The 26548-nt window shown below is 42.8% G+C and overlaps 1 protein-coding gene across 46 annotated transcripts in view; it reads right to left on the bottom strand.

The window, feature by feature from the left end:
* The window catches only part of LOC125621727 (uncharacterized), a 357495-nt gene that overhangs the window by 174777 nt on the left and 156170 nt on the right, over window positions 1-26548 (bottom strand). For 18 of the 46 annotated variants that reach the window (XR_012664833.1, XR_012664832.1, XR_012664835.1 and 15 more), the window contains exons 2-5: window positions 21824-21947; window positions 19971-20136; window positions 17200-17332; window positions 16226-16422 (exon numbers count right to left, since the gene is read on the bottom strand). The exons of 3 other annotated variants lie outside the window; for them this stretch is intronic. The gene's annotated coding sequence lies outside the window, so the exon portion shown is untranslated. The remainder of the gene's footprint in view (window positions 1-16225; window positions 16423-17199; window positions 17333-19970; window positions 20137-21823; window positions 21948-26548) is intronic. 25 more of the 46 variants (XR_012664847.1, XR_012664846.1, XR_012664837.1 and 22 more) reach the window with 3 other exon arrangements.

Below are 26548 nucleotides of genomic sequence, written 5' to 3'. Positions count from 1 at the left end.
ATAATAAGTTATTTTAGGGGTCCTAATGCTTCCTTAAAAATGCTTTAATTTAATGGGGAAATACCTCCTGGATAAACAGTTTGTAATATTAAAATGCACTGTTGCTGAGAAATAAAACAAAAATATAGCCATATGTCTCTTTAAGTGCGACATATCAACAAATCACTTGATAGTGTTCTAGCACTCCGCCTACTGGCCTTCCAGCAGCAGCTAATGAACAAGAGGAACATAGTCTATCACCAGGACCTAACTGATTAGTCTGGTGTACGAACAAGAAAATGAAGCAAGTGATGGACAAAATTTGCACACACAAATGGGAAAGTTAGATGAACAGCTACAGATCTGAGTGTGCAAATGAGAGTGAAAGCAATATTCACCCGCACAAAAACAAGACTGTTTTGAACGTGTCTCTCTTAGGTTTTCCAAACCGTGACTTTGGAGCCCCTCAAAAAGTCAGCACAATCCTCTCTCTCTTTTGATAAGGCTGTTCCTTTAGCTACCAGCAGGCGTAAGCTATTATCCGCTGATGGAACTGCCAGTGGAGGGGAATATGATACTTTCTGACATGGTGCTACCTTGATTCGGCAAATAAAGCTGTGTAAACTGCATTAGCACAGCATTACCTTTTACCCCAAAGGCAAAAGATTACATTGTTTAAATAAAAAGAAAAGGAGTACTTGTGGCACCTTAGAGACTAACCAATTTATTTGAGCATGAGCTTTCGTGAGCTACAGCTCACTTCATCGGATGCATACCGTGGAAACTGCAGCAGACTTTATATATACACAGAGAATATGAAACAATACCTCCTCCCACCCCACTGTCCTGCTGGTAATAGCTTATCTAAAGTGATCATCAGGTGGGCCATTTCCAGCACAAATCCAGGTTTTCTCACCCTCCACCCCCCCCCCCCCCCCACAAATTCACTCTCCTGTTGGTGCTAGCCCATCCAAAGTGACAACTCTTTACATAATCAAGTCGGGCTATTTCCTGCATAAATCCAACAAATTCACTCTCCTGCTGGTGGGAGGAGGTATTGTTTCATATTCTCTGTGTATTTATAAAGTCTGCTGCAGTTTCCACGGTATGCATCTGATGAAGTGAGCTGTAGCTCACGAAAGCTCATGCTCAAATAAATTTGTTAGTCTCTAAGGTGCCACAAGTACTCCTTTTCTTTTTGCGAATACAGACTAACACGGCTGTTACTCTGAAACCTGTCATTGTTTAAATACATTATGTCAACTGAATTAAAATCTTGGTTTACATGCATTTGCATGGCACATTTACATACCCATCGGGCTAAATAACACTCAGTTAAACCAAAGTAAAGCTAGAGTAACCCCAGCAGCTTTATCAAACCAACAGCATTGCTGCAGATTCGGAAAGCTAATGATGCTACTCGAGGCTTAGTCAGAGTAGAAATTGTCCCTTGCGATGTTAGACACAAGCTAAATAGAGATCAGACATTGCAAAGTCTTAGTATGCCCAGGTTGGTTCCTGCATGCACATGCACTCACTGCAAATGCTAGAGTATCACTAAGTTGAAAGGAAAGGACATGAGAAGCTTCCCCAACTTCTGCCTTTGTACACAGGCTGGTTTCAATCATATTCCTGCACTGTCTATGGTCAATGTCAACACAGACAGCCACAACAGCTTCCCAAAAGGCAGTGGTGAGGGGTGGGGTGATGCTGTGGCCAAACGCTCATACATTAGCATTCAGAAGTGGACCAGTGCGGTGGGGAGCACATGCCGCGTCCTCTCAAAGGCGCTGTTCTTGGTCATCATTTCTGCTGCCTGCCCAGAGGCATTTTTCTTCCGCAGTCTTTGGGATCTCCAAGCAGGGGGTACAAACCGACTCCCAAAGCCTGTGGCTGAAAAGCCACTGGTTAGGGCAAAGTCTGTACACTTCATTTTCCAGGCGCTACAGGATGAGGGCAGTTAGGCTGATTGCCAGGGGCACAGGATAGCGGCACGCTGCAGGGCAACCGCATATTATTTATGACACAGGTTCTAATAATTTGCTGCACCAACTGGGGAACTCCCAGCAGTTTCCACCCGCAGCACACACCGGTTTTTCAGTGGTGACTATCTTTGCGGCCCACAAATATTTTCATCGAGCTGAATCAAACTCGGGCATACAAACATGAGTGGCTAGATTTTCAGCTGGTAAAAATTATTTAAGACAATGGAAGGAAATCATTTTAGACAATGGGCGGTATACCAATTTACCCCGGCTGAGAAGGGGGTCTGCGAGATTATTGGTTGGAATATTTTCAAATGTCCTGGGTTCTTTCCTATTTGAGTAGCCCTTCATTTTTACTTTCCTATAATGTGCAGCTTGACCAGAGATGGGAGGGTTGAAATGCTCCATTTTCGTTTGGCACCACTGCCACTTAAAAAAAAAAAAAATTGAAGCTTGGTTTGTGTGTTAGCCGCATGATTGTGAAAGGAACTCCAGGGATCCCTGAAGGATTCCAGCCAGTTCTCCCAGCCGCCACTGACATCGAAGGGGGGGAAAGGGTTTCAGAAGCAATGTAAAGAGCAAATCGGGCTGAACCAACAAATGTTGGGGGGTTTCGTGGCGGGGGAGGACCCACAGCCCTCCAAGCAAAGTGGCTATAGAAAGTTGATGCAGTGTAAGCACATGATTCCTTAAGACTTCTCTGAGTGTCAGATGTTCAGCATTCAATGCCATTGCCTCCAATTTAAATCATTTTTAAAGAAGTGCAGAGAAAGGTGATGAAAAGGCCCTAATGCCATTCCCTGAAAAACACAGCCCACTTGTACACTGTGGTCAATTTTTGCATTTTGGCGAGACATCTCGTGCAGGGTTGTGCTGGAACCTTTGCTTATTTTTTAAAAGTGTAAGTCACCAGTGAGCCATAAAATGAGAATATACTTTTCCTTTGAGGAAGATTCTGGAGGAGTAGCATCTTTTCAAGAAATGGGGCGTTGCCCGCCTCCTTTCAGAAAGGGGTGTTCTTTCCAAAGCTGGGTACAAACTCAAACCTTGGATCGGGAAGCCACTAGGTTTTGTGGTATGAGCCCCTTATTTCCACTTCTCTTTGAAACGGTGGTTTAGGGACTTAACACTGTTTCAAAGGGTCTATCACAGTTTGCATCCACACTATGCTGGGTTTAAACTCTGCTGTGATCAGGTGAATTGGGGCTAATTCTCACTCTAGCCTCATGGAGCTCAGTACCACTCCATGAGGTCAGAGCAAAGTTTTCAACACAGATCTCAAATGCACTGGAAGTTTGGAGCTGTAGGCCCTGGGTTTGGATTTAATGCATGTAGCTGATTGATATTTTTTTTTTTTTTAATTTCTGGATTAGTACCTTTGGGCCTGGGAAAGCAATCACTCCAGGATTTAAGACCCTATGTGCTAGGCCCTGTTCCCCCACAGAGAGAGTTCCAGCCCAGAAGAGCTTTCAATTACATGCCTTTTCCTCTCCCACAATCTTTAAGACAATTTTTAATTTTGCCACTCAAAGAGCAGTCTTCCTTTAATTCAAAGCAGTGAATTAATATATTTCCATCACAGGGCACTGCAAAGAGGCAAACTTCAGAAGTGACCGCAAACATGAGATAGCAATGAGATCAGGAAAAAAGGTAAACATTACAATGAAACATTCAAATAGGTTTCTAAAAGGAAAAGCCAACTCTATGTGTATCATGTACAAAAAATTCTAAAAATAGCTAACATGCTGGGTTTATCTTAATGATTTCATCTGTGCTGAAAAGCTAAGTGCCCCCAATCTAATGCATCCCCATTGACTGGCTTTAGCTGATCCAAAGCCCACTGAAGTCAATGGAAATACTCCTGTTGACTAAAGTGGGGGTTGGATTGGGTCCTGAAAGAACTTTTTTTTCAGTGATGAATGGAATCCATTTTATTCCTGAGTAACCATAATGCTAGCCCTTCAGAAGTGCATTTTGCATCCTAAAGGGGATGGCTTAGAAATACGAGCATTGGATTTCGACATACCTACCCTGGCATCTAGCCTAGCTTAAGATTTCTGGTAGAGTAGATTGAGCCCTTCAGTCTTTCCAAGAGAAATAAACTGAGTTCCATGCAGTTTACTCTATGGAGGCCTTTCAATGATACCTGTTTGCTCTGCCTAGACACTAAAGGTGCCATGGCACATTGTACAAGTAAACAATGCATAGATCAGCAAATGAGCCTCTCCAAAAGTTTAGCAGTCTCCTTCGGTTTTCGTTGTGGTTCCTCTCTAATCACCACATCTGCTTCTGCATTGCATTATTCTCTATTATGCTCCCTGTAGGTCCCACCCTATTCCATTAAAATCAATGGCAACACTCACACAGACTTTGTGACTTTTCCCTCATTGTGCAGCTTGGGCTCAAGCCTGCGAAGTGCTGGGAGCCCTCAATTCCCAGAGAAGGCAGTACAAGTTGAAGCATTGGCACTCCACAGGGTCAAGCTCATTGACTGTAAGAACCGGAGTTTCCAAAATACACAGCAGTGACCTAATGCTGCTCCCATGGGTATAAATGACTGTACAAAGGCCAGGCAATGGGAGCTTCTTATTGACTTCAGAGTGAGCAGAGTTAAGGCAACACTGAGCACTTCTTTGAAAATCCCATCCTAAACCTCCCAGGGCCAGATTCTCTATTGCTCTACACCAGTGCCAAATTGGCATAAAATGCTACCCATTCGGAACGGTGCGCTCACTTTTCATTGGTATAAATAACTGTGCAAGGTACAGACCAATGGAAACTTTGGTGGCTACCTGGTTCAATTATTTGTTTGGCAAAGCTCACCAGCGTCAGAGTGCACGGCACAATCCTGATGCTACAAAATATACGTCCTCTCGCAAATAAGAACATCCCTTAATATAGGCTGTTTGACTGCTAGTGCTAGTGTCACTTTGAAAACAGTAGGGCACAGCTATCTAGGTACAACCGCAAAAGCAGACTCCAAATATTTGTGAATTTTTGGGTCACTATTGAAAAGCTCTGCAGGTTATGTCAAAAAAAAAAATCCTCATTTCTTTGGATTGCTCTAGGTTCCTGCGGCCATTGCATTAGCCTTAATAACCTAAAACAAGAGTGGATTGCCTCTTTTAATTCAGTATTTCCTTGCACTAATTAATTGATTGATGGATTTTAAGGCCAGAAAGGTCAGCTATGATCATCTAGTCTGACCTTCTGCGTAACATAAGCCACAGAATTTTCATCAACCCCTTAATTTCTGGTTGAGCTACAGCAGGTCTTTTTTAGAACAACATCTCAACGAGTGTCTCTTTTTATCTTTAAAAAAAAGTAGATGAACACATAAAAAGCATCCTTTTGTGATGCTGAACTTCTAGATTTACTCTCTGGAGAGCGTGTGTGCATGCTTGTATTGAAAGATAAGTTTAACAATGGTGTGATTTCAATTTTTCTTCCTGCTTATGCAGAGTTACTAATATCCTGATTGGAACCAGATTTGTGTGAATTAGAAGTCGAAATTGGAGCAGTAACTGCTGTGCAGAGGATGTAAAGGGAATAAAATGAATGGGGTATTAACCTTCAACCACTGAATATTAATCAGTGTTTCACAAAAAAGAAAATACAGAGCCTGCCACACTAAATATTTTTAGCACTTATTGACAGACTTGATTTCCTCTCTCCATGGACCAAAAAAAGGGACATAGAAGATTTTCAGGGGGAGAAAAAATATTATACATTTTTAAATACTGTATGATGTTTGTGAATTATGCAGTACAGAACCCCCTGTAACAAACAAAACACCTTATCCCAAAAGAGATCTGTTCAAAGGATCATTTCTCCAAGCCTCAAGCTAAACAGTAATCTAGACTGGAATATGGTGAAGCCCTCGGAAATGAATGCATGATAAAGAAATAAACTTCCTTTAAAAATAAACTTCCCGTGTGCCGAAAGGTAAAATGCAACTGAAAATCAGCCTAATAAAAGAATTGGCATGTTAAATGAAGACATTTTCTGTGCACCAAGCTAAAGTCTGTTTCATAACATAGCAGCATCTTCTGAAAACAAAGTCCTGTTAAAAGATTTGCTGGAGTAATGAAATCTGGCTTTTCATACACTGATAACTTACATCTAGCAACACCCCCATTAGGTAGGTGTTGGCTATTATTATTCACCACAGATGGGGCAAATGAGAAACAGAGGGCCTGATATTTTAAAGGTATTTAGGCACTTAAAGATTAACATGGGCACCTTCATATGTGCCTAAATCCCAATGATTTCAATAGAATCAGGCAGTTAGGTGCTCTTGAAAATTCCAGTAGGCATCCATCTCCTTCTTTAGAGACCAACATACCTTTAAAAATCTGGCCCAGAGACCCTAAAAGTGTCCTCTATATATTAACTTCTGGATGCTGACTGAAAATGCATAGGGCTTGATTTCCAGAAGTGCTGAACAATGTTAGAGGCCATTTTTTATCACTTAGGTCTTAGTGAATTGGCAAAAGTCACATATAGCGAAAAATGGCAGAACTATAAATAGGACTCAGGAATTCTTGTTCCGTATTTTAACTACTCAGCAGTACTCCCCATCTCCTACCACTGATAAGTAGGGATAGCTAGGATGAACATGTTATTGGCTTAAATTTGGGATGGCTGTGTTACTTAGAGGTTAAGGCCAGGTCTCAAGAAAGGTGAGTATCTATGAATGACTCTCTATCTATCTAAAGATAGATTTTTGCTAAATTAATTAAATAAAATCTCATAGTCAGGATAGTTCAAAGAAACTGCAACTCCACATTGTCAGGAACTTATTTCAGGGTTCTCACATTGTTTATGAAATCTATTTGCTAAAACAAACAAACACACACACACAACTAAGGCAGCTTTGACAGCAACCTAACCCATACTATGTATATTGTTGTATTTTTATTTTAAATGCCTGCTTTGTTAGACCCTTGTGAGAACTGTTGTCTACACAGGGAAACTGAAAGAGGCTGCAGACACTTCTGAGGTGATATCACAGTTTAGCAGCATGCCAATGGTGTTAGTGCTCTGATGCTGCTAGAATGTCTCATGTCTGACACATTTCAACAACCCTCCGCCCTTCTTTAGCACCTTACTCAGGGCATCAAAGGGATAAGATCCTGAATGGGCTGGTGAGCATCTTCAACCCCCATCGACTTCATTTGGAAGTGTGTGTGCTCAGCCCCTCACCAGAGGCACCCTGTTCCTTGTAGAATTGGGCCCAGAGTGATTTACAAATATTGATCAGTCTTTGCAACCCTCTATGAAGTGGACAGAGGCTATTATGTCCATTTTACAGATGGTTGAACTGAGGCACAGAGTTTAAGTGACTTGCTGTAGTTCACACAAGTCCATGGCATAGCAGGGAAGAGAATCCATGAGACCTGACTTCCAGCCTTGTGTTCTAACTATTAAATCACTCTGCTTTCCAGAAATCACTGGCTCCTGGTTACCTGAACATGCACATCAAGGAAAGAATAGATTTCTCATGACTTTGTGATGGCAATGAAAGAGCCTGCTGCCCACTATGCAGTACAATATTCATACAGCATAATCATCTCTTGAATTTTTTTTTGTCAGAAAAACAATGAGGTCTAGCAATTGCACTGTCCGTACCTTGAATGAGGACTCAAATTTCACCGGGGATTAGGAAAACTATCTATCTCAACATTTTCAATGAAAAACACATCCTGTTAGTAAAAAAAAAAAAAAAGTTGTTCCAATTACTTTCATCCCATCGTTTTCACACAAACAATGTTTAAAATGACACACGCACAAATGGAAAACTACAGAGGTTTCTCTTTTGCCTATTCTCCCCCACAAAATTTGGCACAGCAAGACTCCGACACTCCAAACTATAAAGCCAGATGGCCTTTGAAATCCCTTTTCAGCAGAGACAACGATGCCCCTCTCTCGCAGACTCTGCTGCCCCTCTCCTTAATGCATCTTTGAAAGACAGAATTAATTTGTTTTCATTAACTCCTTATCAAGTTACCTGGATTTGAGTCCATGCTCAAAATGTATTTAAAAAAAAAACAGCGGTAGGTTTTCAGGAAATAGCAAGTTCTTTTTCACTAAGATAGAAATCATTTGGCAAGCAACAGTGAAATACCTCTGGTTTCCAGTAGAAGAGGGGAGAAGGAAGTTTTAAAAGAAAAATCAAACCTTACATTTGAAAACTCCTCTGTTTGAAGTCGATTTTTTCAAGTACTATCAGGGTTTGTCCCCAAGAAGGTAGATGATATCCTGGCCGTGTGTTTATGAAATGAAGTGATTAAGATAAAGTCCCACACGTAATAATGACGGATGTTTAGATAGCATCCTGTAGCCAGAGGTCCTAGGCACTGGTTCAGCAAGCACTGAAATGCATGCTTAACTTTGACTTCTGTGGGACTTAAGCATGTGTATAAGTGCTTTGCTGAACAAGGATAGATTTAAGCACATGCTTAAAGTTATGCATGTGCTTAAGTATTTTTCTGAATAAAAGTCCTCAACAAACTGATTCAGATCCAGATTTTTTGTATGTAGTTTCATACTGCAGCCTAAAACTGCAGGTTAATGCAGCATAAAACTAAAGCAAAGAGGTCATGAATCAGGGCCACTATACATGGGGATCAGTTTGACTCATTTCTGTAATGCAGCCACTTCATGGCCAGATGGTAGCTGCTTTTACGCTACAGAGCAAGGAACACCCTTTTCCTAGTTTATTGCTACTTACCAAGCTACTCAGAACCGGTGTCACTGGAGTGCTGACGAGAGACCAAGGGGATAGCTATGGCCTTTGGGAATTTGTACACACATGGGCCAATCTGGATTTTCTGGCCTTATACAAATTGAAATGGCAATGTTCTGCTCCTTTATTCCATGCTTTCAGGAGATTGTCATTCACTTGGTTTTTTACTCCGAAGCAGGACTGCATTCTAATTAGTTTGCATTTAGAGGCTACATAATGGTAACGTGATCCTTACTCTAATATTTATCATCTGTTTCCCATCTTCAAAGCAGCACAGGCGCGGTTTTTAGACTTGCTGCTTTGCTGAGTGCAGTATTGAAAAAGGAGGAGGCAAAGGTGACAGTCTCGCTTGGGGAGGGTGTCACCCTATTTCTGATACACCTACCTGGGAAGATGCAGGCTACTACCTCGGAGATAGTAGCCTCCATCTTCCCAGGTACGTGTATCAGATAGGTTCCCATGTATCACACAATGGCTGAGTTCATTTAAGGCATACTGAGTGACAATCCCTGCTCGTGATGTTTGTCCCCTTCTGTGCAACTCCAGTGGTTTCTCAGAGCTTAGTTGCACTGACAGTGATGCAAGAGATGTCTATTGGGTTGAACATTTGCTTGACTCTGGACCAATAGTAGTTTGTTTAGGGACGGCGCAAGGAAAGGGCTGCTAATACTGTCTGTTGTAGGTGGTTTCAGTTAATGTCATGTGGTGTTTAGTCTAGATTAATGGACCACATGCTAAGGCGATGGGCTCACCAGTGCATAAATGAATGCATTAAAACACCCATCTGGTGTTTTCAAAAGTTCTCACCGGTGCTAACTCTGCTTCCGTTAAAGACAACGGTAAAATTCCCAGAGCATTTCTGAAAACCCCACCCTAAATGGCTTAGATTTCTTTAAATCATAATAAACCCTGTGCCTGAGTAACAGCCTGCAGCAGTGAGTACCACTGGTTCTATTCCATTCTGTTTGTGTACCTAGCCCCTTTGATCCAAAGGTTAATGGTAGGCTACTATAAAAAGCTTTTCTTCTTACCCATTTTAAATCCATTGCTTTTGATTTCCACCATGTGCTGCTAACTCTGGAATGTCCCAGAGAATATTTCTCTCAGCAGAGCAGGGGGAGTCATCCTGAGTCGTTCCTCTAGTGTTGGCCTCCAAAGAGGAGGGGAGGAGGAACCTCCTTTGAAGTCTTCCCTGTGATTCATTTCCAGGCCCTTCCTGTCCCTTCCCACAAGCTGACCTGACCTCCACTCCTTTCTACCTCTGTGTCAGATGCAGGGAAGACCAAGTGACCTTCCAAAATCCTGAGTCAGGGAGTAAAACTCTCCCCCTCAGCTGACTGTCCTGGAGAGACAGGACCCAATTCTCCTTTTACTCCTGGTGGATATACACCAGTGCAATTCTGTTGACTTAAGTGTAGTTCTTCCCGATTTACACCAGAAAAGATGACGTAAGTAAGAGGAAGATCAGACTCTTAGTAAATATCTTTTTTCCCCTATGAATTGTTTTTACTCCGACCTAGAGACCTTATATACTCTATTCCAGTCTTTTAAAATAAATGTCCTCGATAGAGCCCTCCTTAGATGCTGAACAAGATGTGAGCTGAACAGGAAAATCACCCTGAAGTCTGTAGTAAATACCATCTGCTCAAACCACTGTGCTAGGCTCGGATATAAAGGGGTAGCGAGATGTCCCACTTCATCCTTTCAAATAACCTCTCTCGAAAGGGTTTATTAGGATCTCTTTCATCAGTAATGTCAGGAAGTTTTGTCAGGAGCGGATGATTATAGTAGTAAAATGCACTCCAAACACAACGAAAGGCTTATTTGTTGGAACACCGGCGTCTTGATGCAGAATCTGCTACCTTGCTTTGATAACAGAAGAGTGCCAGCTAGATTTTTAAAAAAAAATTCTTTCTTTCTTTTCAAACATAACACGTTGCTTTTTTTACTCATTGTTCTGTAGACACAGTTCAGCATTTTACAAAAACAAAACAAAAATCCCTAGGTGTGCGATGATTAAAGTTTTCTAGGTCTGGACGTTTTAAAATCGGAAACATATGTTTAAAATAAATTGTGCTGGCTGAGGGCCACTGCTCTTTACATCCAAAGGGCTTCTGCATTACAAGGCTCTGCAGTTAGCATGAAGAGAAGTGAGCGTAAGCGTCAACAGGTCCTCCTGTCATTCTGATACTGCCAATGCAATTCCACACTGTGCTCCTAATAGCATGCATTGCCATATACTCTGTGCTGGCTCTAGTCCCTAACGTTAATGTTATAACCCAGCGGTTCTCAAACAGGGGTCCACAAGCGTACTCCAGGGGGTCTGCAAGTCATGTCCAGGGCTGCCGGCCCTGCTGATTCACTCCTCCCCCTCCCTCCCAGGGCCTTCTGCACACCACTGAACAGCTGTTCCGTGGTGTGCAGGAAGCACTGGGAGAGAGGAGGAGGAGCAAGGACAGGTGGAGGAGGTGGAAAGAGGTGAGGAAGAGGAGGGTCAGGGATGGAGCGGGGAAGGGAAGAGGTGAGGCAGGGGTGGGGCCTTGGGGGAAGGAGTGGAGGGGGGGCAGCTTCTGGGGCTGAGCAGGAAGTTAAGCACCCCCAGGGAAAATTAGAAGCTGGCTTGGGGGGGTCCAAAATCAAATCAAAATTAAATCAAAATGGGGGTCCTCGGGTTGCTAAAGTTTGAGAACAGCTGTCATAACCATTTCTTTAACAGTCTGGGTGATTTTCTTTGTATTCACTGTTCATCCATCTCCTAAACTGGGGGTGGAATACACCCCCATCCACATCCCCAGCAAAGTTAAACAATGCAAGATCCTCTCTACCACTTGGGGCCCAATCCAGCTCCTGCTGACATCTATAGCCAAACTCAGACCTACAGTGATTTACCAGCTGAGGATCTGGCCAAGCCTATTGACTTCCAAGAGCGCTAGATCAGGGCCCTGAAGTGGGGCCTACGCAGGTCAGGAGCAAGGGTCCATTTAATCTTCAGAGCACGGACGCTCATTAAAAATTCCAGCCAGGGCATGTCTATATTGCACAGTGATTTCCACATCCCAAAGGGGCAGCGGGCTGTGTATCCTAGCTGGGGCACACATTGCCTTAGTCTTTTGCACAGCCTCCTTGGTCTGAACACGCAGGAATGTGAGTGGTGATTCCCACCCTCCAGAGCAGGTGGCTGTCCCAGCTCCTGCCCCTGATTCTGCTCCGAACTATCACCTCTCTGTTCCTTCTTCCTCCCGTCACCTCTCCCACCCAACACACACCTGGGAGTTTTGCACTTGACTCTGAAGCAGCCATTATAAGTCACAGGTGACTGAGAGATCAGATATCAGATTAGATGGGCCATTGCTCTGCTGAACTGGGGTGATTCAGATGTGGCTGTACAACATGGGATGGCAAAAAGCAGAAGCAGCATTTACTTTGGGAAGGAAATGAATGTGATTTGTTACTTTCAATTAGACACATTTCCTCTTTCTTTTGACACATGATGTGTCCTCTCTGGCTTCTCAGAAAATTAGTAGAAAGACATTTTTGACCCCTTACATCTCCTCACTCTGCAAGAAATGTGACCTAATTAGAGATACTTGTTTGACCTGTATCATCTAATGATATTTTTCCTCTCACTTGCCTTCCCTCTATCTGCAGGACATGAAGGCCAAGATTCCCAAAAGTATCTAAGTGACTTAAGGGCACAAGTTCTATTAACTTTCACTGTGATTTATGCTCCTACGTCATGCAGGCACTTTGGAAAAGCTCACCTGCAGTGCATCTACAAGGGTTAGTTGAACTAAATGGCTGTTTTCCTGATTTCTCCTTGATATGTTTTGTTTTCTTCCCTGTTGGGTCAATGCGTTCAAGACCAAGAGGCAGCAAGAACCTGTCTGCAGAAGGGATTGTTTTGCTGCAAACGTTTGTTTTAAAGCTTTGCAATGACCATAGATATTGCACTTCACTAGAAACGCCCTTCTAGGGCCTGATCCAAAAGCCTGTTGAAGTCAATAGAAAGACTCTCATTAACTCCAATTGCCTTTGGATCAGCCCCCAAATATCCAATTCCACAGCACATTAGCCTCTCTGATGATGAGCCATTCAGGGAAACAGAAAGGCAGAACATTTAAAACTAATAAAAGGTGCCCCACTTCATCACAAAAGGAAAAACATTTTTAAAAAAAAACACAACAAACAAATTAGGCTGTGGAACTCATTGCCACAAGCTATGAGATCTTTAGCTGAGGCTCAGACCTTAGCAGGATTTATAGGAACAAAAAGAACATCCAGAATTATGAAAATAAGCACTTTTAAAAGGTGAGACTTTTGAACAGAATATAAGGCCTCTTACTCCAGAGCACAAGCCAACCTCTAGCCAATATGAGTAAGAAAGAAACTTTCTCTGTGGGAGGATATTTCACACAGGATAAAAATCAGAGACTGGATGCTGGACTAGATATAGAATAGAGCAGTTTTCCTCTGCTAGTGTTTCTGTGGCTACCAGATAGTGTTCTAAAGAAGTTATCATGCAATTTATTTTCTTCTCCACTCCCTGTTTTTCTTCTGGTGTTTTAGTTGTATTGTCGTTATCAGCAAAAGAATCATCTAGGTCAGGAATATGAATTTATGGACCTAACTGGTGGGGAGAAAATCCTGAAATAATTACATTGCAAGGCTGCTTAGAAGCTGCTTTACACTGAATAATATTCTTCCTCCTACATAAATTTACAGGATTTTTAACTCTTCCCTTTTTATAGGTGGGTTTCTGAAATCTATTTTATTAGGGGAAAAAGATTTGAGTGTGTTAGGCAAAGTGCCAGTAGCCATGGCAACCTAGGATTTTTCCATCTTCATTACAAGCTCAAGTAAAACCTTCATATAAAATCTAAATGAAAGGGTACATTATAAGTCAATTTTCAAATGTTTGCCTGGAAGTAAAAATTTGGACTGCATCCTTTTTTTTCCTGCAGAACATTCTGGTTCTACACAGAACACATTTTTAAAGTGAGATTTTTGTTTTATTTATTTTTGCCTTCACGTTTTATTCAGTTTTCTCATGCAGAGTGTGTTGTCTAGTTGTTAGACCAAGGTAACTGGACTCCTGGATTCTAGTCACAGCTCTGACCCGCTGTCTGACTTGGGCAAGCTATTTAATCTCTACACATCTTTGTTCACTTATCTGTACAATAATGATGACAATAAGTTATATATCTCACAGGGGTGTTGCAATGATCAACTAATTAGCAAAGTACTTTGAGATCTTCCAGTTAAAGGAGTTATAAGTGTGCTAAGAGCCGCTGGTCTCTTGATTATATTTTCTCCTTAGTCTAAAAATCATACCAAAAGGCGAAGGAAATGTGTGGGTTAGAGAACAGTGTGAAGTGTCTGTTTTCTTTTCAAATAATTGATTATCTGAGAGCCTGAAGAGGAAAAACCAGGCTGTTTGTTTGGTTAAGAAACTCATGCAATGTTCCCCTAGTACAGAGTCATCACACATACAAATGTTTAGGTGCCTTAAATGGATTCATTCCAACATTGTTTCATCTGAAAGTGCTTCCGGCCAAGAGAGGAGACAAATCTGTAGCAGCCTTCATTTCCAGCCACATGGGCTGGACAACAGGGATCATTTCAAGGAGCCCCTGCTCAGCCATCCATCTCTGGGATATGCTGCTCAGTAGCTCCCGGGAGTTTGAACCAGGATGCGGCATCTCACCTCAGATCTCTGGCTGACCCTCCCTGCCCATTCAAGGCATTCAGAACCATGGGTTTAGGGCTGTGTTTTATCCTCTAATGCAGCTTCCCCAGGGAAAGGCACAGCGTCTCTGTACTCTCAGTGCTCCCAAATGAAATCACGACCAAGCTCAGGGCTGCAGATCCAAACACACATAGACATAAAGTCTCAGACACACCTCAAGGCAGGAACCTTGCCCGTAAAGCACTCTGTATTTATAGTTTCTGAAGCCCCATGGGTGTGCAAACACGGAGGATGAAACGTGCGAATGGGACTTTCTAACTTGTGCGCATAAATCCTGTTTGCACATACAAAACGGTGGGCTGATTTTCCAAACATAGCCCTTCATCTGGAAACAGATCGGCTCCATCCCATTAGTTAGAGCATAACAGATAATGCAATGATATACTGGTATGCCAGATTGGAACCTCACAGCAATGGTGCGAGCACCTAGAGGCACTGTGGGCCAGAAACAGGCAATTCCTCCTGGAGTTCCCTGGGAATTGTTGTCAGGCAGGGACTGGGCACAATCTGGCCTTTATGCTTTTCTTTGCAGTAAATTTCATCCTTCCTGGTGTTCATGGAAAATATTTTCCAGCTCCGCCATTAGGATGAAAGGAAACCCCACTCCTGTTGTATCTGATTTCCCTTCTGCCCTGTTACGGTTAAAGCTACAACCTGCTGCCTTCTAATATTGTACATTTCGGGGGGGAGACGGATTAAAAATGGCAGGGGGTTCTTTCTTTTTTTTGATACATCCTTCCTTCCGCCCCTCGCAATCAATTAGTGGGCAAAGACTTCCGAAAAGCTCTTTCCTCCCTAACCTTTCACAGACTGTAGCGATAATGACTCTGGAGAGCTCGAGCTGGGCCTTTGCGTGGGGTTTGTTACCCTCCTAGGGCAGCGTCAGGCGACCTCCATCACTTCCTCCTCTTCCTGTCCTACTCCTGCAGCTTAGATAGTCTCAGGAAAGAGGAGGGGGCTGCTGGAGGAAGGGATAATGTTCTCAAATTGGCTTGATGCCACCAGATAATGTTTCCTCTCTGGTGTCATTTCTGCAGTCAGAGGTAAGAGTATGGCTGTAGAGATTATATAGGCGCACTCTTTTCCCCGTTAATAAATAATAATTATGCATATCTGGAGTCAAGGTGGGGGGGAGAGCTCGCTGTTTTTAATTTACATTCTCTTTGTCTCTTAAACCACTTCTCGGAACCCAACCTCCCTACTGCTGCAGCTCCATCCCCCCCCAAAACACACAGCTTATAATTATGGGGTTACTTATTTTGCCAGCATTCCATGATTTTCCTTTATGTCCCTCAGCCTTCTCAGAGAGATAGATTTAGGTCTGTATGAATAGGCGTGGGATCCCATTGTACACTGTTGCTTGGCACCTGGTCCCTGTTTCGCAGCCAGTTTGTTTGTGACAGCTGTATCATGGGTAGGTGATGCTTCAGTCTAAAGTGTTTCTGTTTTGTGGTGCGTGCCTCTTGGGTGTGTGCATGAGAGAGAGAAAGGATCCGGTTCTGGGAAGGATTTCTAATACTTCTTAGAAGCAGGCATGGCACGGGCAGGATTTGTGCTGCACAAGGCTGCCAATCGACCCCAATCCTGGCGGGCATCATCTCCTGCTCCTCCAGCCCTGGGACGCCCACAAAGCTCTGCTCAAGCACCTCAACCACTTCCCACTCTCCCAGTCCTATGGCTGACACACACACACCTCTGCCAAAGCACCTAAGCCTGGATCTGCAATGACCCCTGCTATTCCAGGTCTGGAGTCGCTCCTGCACGAACCTTGTCACGGGTGCCATTCCAGTGGTTTACTGACGCAGACCAGTGTCTACTAGGAAGTGACCTCCATGCTCATTTTCACTTGTGACCTCCTCAGGAAGCACTGATGGACTCCCCATTCGCCTTCCCACTATGCCGAAGTTCTGCTATTTTAACTGCGCACACAGCTCTCCTGGCATATCTGCATCTCACATACAGATCTGTGAGAAAAGGAAGCGAACCTATAAATAGCAGTTCAAGCCATTCTGTGGCTGCTGTGCGCAATTCGGCATCTCAGTTGGCAGGGATTCAATTAAACCCATTTTTTTATTTCTCTTCGTGGCGGGGTTCACACCCTGGGAGCTTTGGTTTGAGCTTTAGGTTCAGACTAAGCCCCCTCCCCCAAAAGAAATCCTTCAATGCAGAATTCAGCCTAAACTTCCACTTTTTGTCCTCTTTTCAGGAGAAAGATGGAGGGGATTCACCCCTAGGGTCATTGAAAATTCAGCCCCAGTTCAGTAGCAACCTTGACCCAGACCTTCAAAGGTATTTCAGTGCATAACTCCCATCAATGGGAGTTAATAGGGCTCCATGTATCTCGTAGGATCAGACCTATATCTCTGTCTCCATTTCTGGGTTTAGGTGTTTGGTGTGTGTCTGTCTGCTGTGTGTCCGGTCAGAGGAGATCTGGATAGGACTCAGACTTTTGATTAACTATTTGGAAACCGAGTCTTACTCCTCTCTCGCTCTATGTTTAAGCCAACTCCAGGACTTCTATTCCAATAAACCATTCCCCCTTTGGACAATGTGTCTCCTTGTTAATTTCTCTTTGGTAGCTGTGACAATGTTTCAAACACAAGAGGCAAAGTGGCCTAATCCATGAGAATACTGATTTCTGCCTTTCCCTCCTCCTTTAGAAAGCTACAAAAATTTGCAAAATTCCAAGTTTTGGTTCAGCAAAAGTCACTCACTCTGTCTTAGCTGTGTTTACGTCTCACCTTTATTTTAGGCTCATCCATCATTCTGATTCCAGAGATTTCATCTTATCAACATAATCGAGAGGCCAAAATTCTCAGTCCTAGCTGGGCATTAATAAATACAAGACAAATCCATCCAGAGGCTTAATTCTGCCTAAGACAGAGATAAGGGCTGTTAGTTATTAGCTCTTCTTATTAAACCTTAACTTGGGATAGACAGTCCTTCACTAAATAGTCTAAGTTTCCAGACCCTTTTTCCTTTTCAAAAACCCATGAAATCTCATCTCTGACCACTAGAAGGAGACAGGAAAGTCAAAAGACAAGCGGAGGACACAATTCCCACTCCCCCCTTCACCTAAAATCTAATAAAGATGATTAAATTACATGTCTTTTCCTCCCATTGAAATAACCGCACACTGCTCAAATATTAGGACTCAGGAAATAAAGCACGACAACTTCCCTCATGAAACCTTAGAAGGCAGAGCAGGGGGCAAGGGCTACAGGCCTGCAAGACTGGGCTGGTCTAATTAAGAAATCACCCTGCTGAGCAGAACCTAATCTAAATAAAATAGAAAAAGGAACCTAGTTCAAACCTCTGCCTCCCTCCCTTCCTTCCCTCCTCCACCCCCCCCCACCCCAGGACGTCTGCCCCAGCCCACCTCACCCCCATCCAAAACCCATCCAAGTCACAGTGCGTTTTTCTCCTCTGGAGTTTCTTGGAGGGTACGGTTGGCTCACACAGAGCTCTGTGTGTGCTTAGGGTGGCCAATTTCCAAAGGAAAAATACACCAGCCATGTATGGCAGAAGACTGCTGTTTCTTTATTGGCGATTTTTTAAAATGCTACTTGGCCTGCTGTTTGCTAAGAAAAATGCTGGTGTCTCAACTGTTGCTAGGTAGGGCTGGCTGAAACGGTTTTTGGGTGGAAAATCAGGGGTTTCCATTAAATGGCATTTTTCGCTAAGTGTCCTCTTCCCACTGAAAAGTTTGATTCTTTGTTAAAAAAAAAACAAAAAACCTTTTAAAAAAAAATTTTAGACTGAATAGCAGAATATTTCCTCCAGACCCTGAAACATATTGATTCAACTATCCTACCCAGGTGTCTCCTGAGACTTGTAGTTGGGTGTCCTCATGTTCCCAGTCACCTCTATGGACCAGAGTCCCCAGTTGGACTACATGCAGTGTAGTTGTAGCTGGGTTGGTCCCAGGATATTAGAGAGACAAGGTGGGTGAGGTCTCAGGATATGAGAGAGACAATATCTTTTATTGGACCAACTTTTGTTGGTGAGAGAAAGAAGCTTTCGAGCCACAGAAGTTGGTCCAATAAGAGATATTACCTCACCCACATTGTCTCTCTACATCTCCCATGATTCATCATAGCCAGAGACTCCTATAATGCAAGTGCCTCCCCTCACTATGGTACACCATGGGAAATGTAGTCCTTCCAGGGGCCCAGACTATAAAGAGAATGGGAGCATGAAGCACCCATTTGAGGCCAACTACAACTCCCATGAGGCACTGTGGCAGTATTCAAATTGAAACATTTTGGTTTTCAACTGACATATTTAGATTCCCATTTTCTGACCACCTCAGACGGTTGACAAATTACCTGTATATAGGCACAAGAAGCCAATGTTTTCAAAAGTGACAAGTGATTTTAGGTGCCCAATTTGAACTACTGTAAAGGGGCCTGATATTTACCAGGAACATGCTGAGCCCCTTCTGAAAATCAGACACATTTAAAGGGTCTCAGACTGGGCACTCAAAGTCGCTGGTTACTTTTATAAAGCTTGGCCCAAAGCAACGTGGAAAGTCCAGGGGAGATGGATTTGAGCCTTCCTTCCCCACCACCACCACCACATGAAAAAAAATTAATTTAAACATTTAAGGGTTGAGAGTTGTTATTTTCTGCTTTTTCGTTATATTAGAAGGATCAGGAAGGTCAAGGACAGCCGTCCCTGTTTGTGTTGGAGAACTCACGGGAGGTCTCAGATGTAGACTGAGGTATCGCAAACCCTTAAGTGAAGTGGTGGCGGCATCACATCTTTATCAGATACTTTCTTCCAGCTGTTTTCAAGGTGTTTGAGTTAAATGGCTGTTAATAAAATGGGGCAAGAATATGAGAGCGCTGGACTGACTTGGGCTACGCCTGATTCTACAGTTACTCCCAGGCCAAAGACCCTGATACTGTGATGTGTATGTATAACTCTAGGTGTATATACACCTTGTTGTGTTTTTAAAATAAACATACTTAGATGGTTCAGAAGGAAATTGTTGCAATTTGAGGAAAGCATGGCCGGACCTGAAATGCAGAGCAAACAACATATATTTTTACTTATTAATAATTCCTGACAGATTATTTTTAAAGGTGGTTTTGCCTTCAGTGGAGCTATGCCAATTAATACCGGCTGAGGACCAGGCTGAAAGCTGGGTGTCCTTTACAGAAATAATTAGAGATGTGACAAGACCCAAATCCTAACATCCCTGAGAAGTTTGCATCCACATCCATACACTACAGTTTTGGCCCATGTCAGTGGGTAACACAGGAGTCAGGATGAGAGACAAATCTATAATCCAGAAAACTCCTTTTCTCCTTCCCAGCCACAATCTGCTAAAAGCTAATCCTAGTAATCTATAGGACATTGCCAAGTTCCTAAAGATTCCTTGCCACTGATGTGGCCCAAAGGGACCAGCCTCATTCTTGTTATCTCTCTTTATTAATAATTATTAATTATTATTATTACCTAATTAGGTTGTCATTCAAAGAATATAACAGACTCCTAGGTTACTCACAGAAGAGAGAGCTTCAGAAGGGCAGACGTGTCCACAAGATTGGGATGTCAGCACGAGTTCATTACTCTGCCTGTGTCAGATATTACATCTGTGATCATGATGAAACAGAAGCAGACAAAATCTCAGGGGAATGGGAATGTCACAAGCAGCATTTCCAGGTTGAAGTCTAAAAGAGAGGTCATAATAACTTCAGAACCAAACATTCAGAGCCTGGGGCTCTCACTGGACTGATTTTCACACTGTGGGACTCTGCTGTCACAGATTATATTAAGTGGAGAAAAAGGCAAAGAATCTAATTTGACTGATAGGATCACCTGAAATAAGAAGATGAACAAAGCCCACCTCATCACACCCCACCCTGGCCTCTAGACACACACATACATACCACTTGCTCTCCCAAATACCCTTTGTAACCTTATACTTGCTCCTAAAATCCCCAAACAGCAGTGTAGCACACTCCCAGACACTTCCAGACTTACTGCCATTTCATTTTCTTCTTAAACAGTAAAACCATTTCACTATAACTTGGCTAAAGCATTAACACTCTGGTTTCAGTTTCTTTTATGATAGCCTAGGGCAACTGCCAATTAGGGTCCCCCAGCCACCCTGCCCCCTCAGTAGCAACTCCCTGAACTGTCTTATAGTGCAACCCAGACACATAACTCTCCTGTTCTCTGATGAAAAAATATAAAATAATAATAAACACACCGTAGAAAAGATTATTGGAGTTATTTGCCAACAGAAAATGGCTACGAGCCAATCTCTCTTCTCAAATCCACTCTCCTCGCCCAGCATCACCACCCTTCCCCAAGCTGTTTCAACCACCATCGTTTCTTAAAGTGAAGTACACATGATTTTGCGCATTACAGGAATTGTCATAATACAGTTGTTTCAGGCTACCATGTCTGCTCTTAAATGTGACACAAAGAGGAAAGTTAAGTGACTTGTCCAGTTACTTGCCCTGTTAAGATTGAACAGCAAGCCTGTGGCATAGACAGGAATAGAACCTGGGTATTTTGTCTCTGAGTGCTGTGCTTTAACCACTAGACAATGCTTGCATATATGGGCATTTTAACCTCTTTGTTTCTCATATGGTGGCATATATTCCTCACCATTATAAATTGACTTCATACGGCTCTGTGGACAACGCGAAGTTCTACTACTCATTTACATAGTAACTAATACACTTCTAAGGAAGAAAAAAGAGATGGGAAAGACTAGAAGAAAAGCTAAAAAGAAAAGACTAAAACTGGTGAAACAAAAACAAAGTGGTGGTGTGGACGGCTCTTGAAATTTGTTGCCACTTGAAGACTTACATGGTTCAATAGACTCACTCAGAAACACATACATGCTCACAAATATGTACATCAAACCACTAAAATAAACAGACAGATTCCACCTATGAACAACACAAACATGAGAATAGATCACTACATGAATGCTAGAGAGAGAGAGAGAGAGAAAATGTTTATTCCCTCATATGCATATATATCTGTAAACATACACACACACATATATACATGTTGTGCGTTATTCACACAGATAATACTTTGCTCAGCTCTTTCATGAACTTACTGAATCTTAGCCAGGCTTATGGATATGAGTCAAAATGTTAAGAGAAAATGGAGAGGGGGGGAAAAAAGACCACTAAGGACATGAAAGCATAAGGTAATAACCCGGGAAACACTCAGCCTTATAAACATCTCTCAGCCACGGCCTATTTTGACTCAATTCACCGAAGCTGTGCTTAAACACAGCGTTTAGCCAATCGCATCGGGCATGGATGTGCAGGGAAAAAGGTGATCCTGGGTCCTTTGTTGCTAAGAGCACTCGAGGCTAATTATTCTCCTTACCTTCCAGTTCTTTAAGCCTTCTTGACATCAGCAGATGTCCTGATTTGATTCCTATTTCACTGATCCTGAAGCAAGTTGATAGGTGGGGAGGGCAATGGGAAGAGGCTCTTGATAGTTTGACACTCTAGATCCAGGCCGGGAAGAGAAGAAAGGAATTTATTATTACACATTTTAAACGTGGAGCCACTCCAAATTTTCATAACAGTTATTTTCATCCTCTTCAATAAATTGTAGCTTGGTACCTGGACGTCATCTGCAAGTGAGCAGCAATGTAATCTCTCTGGAATAGCAGGATACCATCACATGGACCATTTTCTCTTTCTTTCAAAGGCAGACTCAGCTGAAGCCATTTGACTGCAGCTGCTGAATTCAGAACCAGCATCACCATCAACAGAGAGAGCCAGACATGTGTTGCAGCTAGGTGCATAGACAGCAATTGCACATTTTCCACTGGGCAGCTTCTTAACTAGCTCATGGAGCCCACATGGCTTAAGATATTTAGGACAAGGGTGCGCTGTCAAAATCCCAGCTCCCAATAAAGCGCCAGCTTTACCACCCCACCCCACCCCATTGCTCTGTCCGACATCACGCTTCCAGTTTGTTTTCCAGTCTGGAAAACACAAAGCTCCACTAACACTGCAGAGGCAGAGGTACCACCGAGCCAAGAGGGGGGGACCAGGTCCCCAGCCAGCCACCAATGCGGCAAGCAGCGACAACCGATCGGCGAGCAGGTCTGGTTGCTGCTGCCAGCAATGAAATGAGGCAGTAGTGTCCACCAATCTGATCTTTTATAGGCTTTGTTTATTAACTGGGTGCCCCTATTTCATAAGGCAGCGTTAGCTAGACTGTGATGAAGATGATGACTATTAGCAGGAGGCCAAGGACACCTTTTCTTAAGCCTCATTCATAGTGGCAGACATGGTAAAACAGCCTAGCAATTGTTCTCTCAAATGTCACCTTTCTGTGTAGGCCACTGTGCCGACAAAACCCTGCTCTCGGTGGGGCTTTTTTCCTTCCCTCCCCCCATTTAAAAAAAATAACCGTACTATCCTTTAACTATCGCCAAAGAAATTCAACCCACCAGGGACGTTTTTCTTCTTTTAGGCCTCCCCGCCCCCCATCCTTTATTTTTTCCCCTCCCTTCTTCACGTCGCTTGAACAATCTGGCTCTGTTCTGGGCACATTCTTGTGGCCTATTCTTTAGGTTGCTCGTGCAAGGTTCATTCTGAGTGGACGGTGGGGGGGGGGGAAACAATACAAGGTCTGCATTCAGGTAAGGAAGGGCTGGAAGGTGAATCTAATGTCGTGGGGGATTGTTGTGCCATCATCTTAATACCTGAGCAGCGGAAACAAAGAACCTTTAGAGAACTTGCTTCTAGGCTGTGACCCTCCCCCTCTTTCTTCCCCCCCCCCCACCCCTGAAGGAACTCAAAAGATAACAAGGACTGAAAGAAATGGCACCAATATAATTAAAGCTATCCAAGCAATTTCTGGGGGTATTAGATATGATGACAGAGAACCAAGACATTAATAGTATTCCTGGTATTATTAACATCCACCAGCATGAAGGGACAGGTGTCTTTTTAAAACTCTTCATCAAAATTATTCCTCTTAGGAGTGACTCAAAGCAGGGCTGATGCTCCCAGACCAGGTAGAGCACACAGTCATTCCTAGAATGATCCAATGATCCTGTATATATATATATATATACACACACACATATAGTCAGCAGGGTGTTTAGTGACTGCAGAACTGGGATATTTTGCAGTTCACATAGGTGGCAAATCAGGGGCCTAGAGATGGGAAAGCGTTTGACCTTGATGAGTTTGATCAATAGAGTTTGACCAAGACTCAGCTAGAAAGAGGCTGAAAGTCGCTGCTGTCTGACAGCTGTTTGATGGATTGTGGGACATGATTTGATGAGGATGAACTCAGTCCAGTTCTCAGCGTGCAGCTATCTATCATTTAAGCCAGCTCATTTGCTGGTAGAGTCAGCAGAGAGGGATTGAATGGACCTTGGAGATAGTGTCCATCTAGCAAACCTTGAGATGGTCTCTTGCTAGAATAATTTTGAGGCAGACTAGTAGGGCAGCTGAGCCTATTTCAGTGGCCTGCTCATCTCATCATTACATCCAGATGGCCCTAGACTACATTTGTGGACATAGCAGTAGGACGCTTTGTCAACACATCATAGCTAACGTGAAGTGCCCCTGGTGTGAGAATGGGAGAGGAATACGAGCCAAGAATACAATAAAGAATGGAAATACATATAGTAGTTCAGTTCTAAAAAAGGCTGGATACTTACATTAACAATAACATTTGCAGTTATACAGGTTAAAATGAAGATAATTAAATTTCATGCTCCAGGGCACAAACTGATTCCCACAAGGGTCAGGAAGGTATTTCCCCATAAGTACAGCAGTGCTCAACTGGCTAGGTAGTTTATAAGGGAAGAGGAAGGATCACTTTCCTGTGAAATATGAGGTACTGGCCTCTGCCAGTCACTAAACGTAGGACCGGCTAGATCATCGCTCTGCTTGCGGATGGTAAACAAACACCCAGAGGCTGATCCAAAACCCATTGAAGTCACTGGGTATTGAGATCAGTAGGGGTTGCAATCTCTGCACAATGTGTATGGTAGTGTCTGTAGGCTCCCTTATGCTCTAGCCCTGGGTATCCAAGGCTGTGACATGTAATGTGGACTTTGAATGAAAAACATTAAAAAAACATTAACTTCTCTGGGAGTTTTCTCCCCCCATGGTATTATGTCAGTCTGAAGTGATCCAAGCCAGGGCAGGATGGCTTTGGAACAAGGCTAAAGGGGTGTGAGAGATTAACTACCTGGCCTATCTTTTTGTTCAAGTGAAAAGACTTCAAACTCCCAGCTAATGAAGTCCAGAATCAAGCCATTCATCTCCTTATTAATCAGTCTCTTCATCAGTCCAATTTAATTTCAGACCAATACATTTCAAACTAGCAGCATAGCTCTGTTCTAGGTGGCAATCCCCACTACCTTCCTCACTATTCTGTAATGAAGAGATCCCATTGGATCCTATACTATTATAACAGGCTAGACACAAAAGCCTTATATCTTCCTCACTATCTGAGCACTGCCTCTGCCCCTGGCTCAAACCATCTTTCCTGTGTGCTGCCAGAAGCATTAAAAGCTTTTTTCATAAGGCCTCACCTTAGTTATTGGGCCACTGTTTAAAGGGATACCGTCAGCTCTTTGGGAAATGTCACTTGGACACAGCATTTCTGGCCCAACTAATCTGAGCTCCTGAGCCAGTTACAAGTCATCTGTGATTTTGTTTAGTGATTAAACAAATCTCAGCTACAGGCTTGAAAATGGGCTTTTGGAAAATATCTCAGTGTTACTAGCTCTCGCAGTTTTATGATAAGTCTCAAGGTTGGATGTTTTTCTTAAAGCCCCAGCTGATGGAATCAGATTCTATGAGAATCTCTGCTTTGTTTAAAAAAGAAAAGAAAAAGATTTCTAGCCCTCTGGCTTGCAGAGAAAAATCTTGAAAACATGAAGCAAAATCAGCCTAAAGGCTCACACACTGTAAGGCAAATAAGAAAACTAACCCAACATATATTGTTTTTATTTTAATCTCATGATTTTAAGCAAATCTCATGATTTGGCAGGGTGTGGGGGTCGCTCGAATCATAACTTTCGAATATTTGAGTTGATGATACTCATACCAGTACATTCCCCTGCTTGGAATGTAGCAGCCTGAGCTTGTTAACCTTTCTGGCTCATCAAAGGAAGGCTCATGTTTTCTGCTTGACCCACAAAGAGTCAAGAGCTGGGGGAAATTGGGGTAGAAGATGTCGGGGAGCTAGTGTTAGCTGTAAGTAACTACCAGAGTCGGATTATGTATGAATGGTGCCCAAAGGGCGCACTGGACCCTCTTTTATGTAGGATAGTATGAATCTAAATAACTGTTGCTTGCACAATACCTTTAATGAAAAAAGAGTTGTGAGAAATGTGAAGTGAAATCCTACTTAGAGGTCACCAAAAATGTTTGCAAATAGTTTTCGTCACTCTTCACCCACCTCCGCTGGTACCTAAAGCCCAGTTCCAATCTGGTCCAGTTCCATAATATAATTAATAGTCAGTTCAGCTCCTGCTGTTATGCCAGAAAACTTGAGGTAGTTTCTGCTCCAATTTCAGCTCTTCCAAATCAATGTTTTTCTGGACTGGAGTTCACACTGTTTGTCTTGCTCTGCACTCAGTGTATAACCTCATTAAGCAAAAGCATAAAGTCTGTTATTTATTTATTCCACATGATAAAACCAGGATATTACTCACAGTGATAACATGGGTTAATTTTCAGTGAAGTCTCTTTTGGCAGCAGGTGGCAAACTTTTAATAAATACAATGAATAACACTCCTATCAGATCCAAGATAAAAGGCTGTCATATCATAAACTCATTTCGCTCTTTGGGCCAGTAACATTAGACTTCAAGGTGCTGTAATTATCTTCCATTGATTTTTATTTATTTTTTATTGTTACTCATAAAAAATGGAGCATAAAATTCAATTAGTTCAACAAGATTTGGTGTGAGCTTGGACGCTAAGGTGTAATAGGTGTCTATACAATGTAATTTAAGGGCACCACCCTGCCAGCTGACTACTATGAACATCCGACAGAGCTATTTCTGCTGGAAGAAAGGGTCTTTGCAGGAGTTCTGGCTGGGGATGTCTGTAATGGGAGCAAA

The sequence above is a fragment of the Caretta caretta genome, chromosome 14, assembly GCF_965140235.1.
Source record: "Caretta caretta isolate rCarCar2 chromosome 14, rCarCar1.hap1, whole genome shotgun sequence".
NCBI lineage: Eukaryota > Metazoa > Chordata > Testudines > Cheloniidae > Caretta > Caretta caretta.
This window is presented reverse-complemented; position numbering and strand designations above follow the sequence as displayed.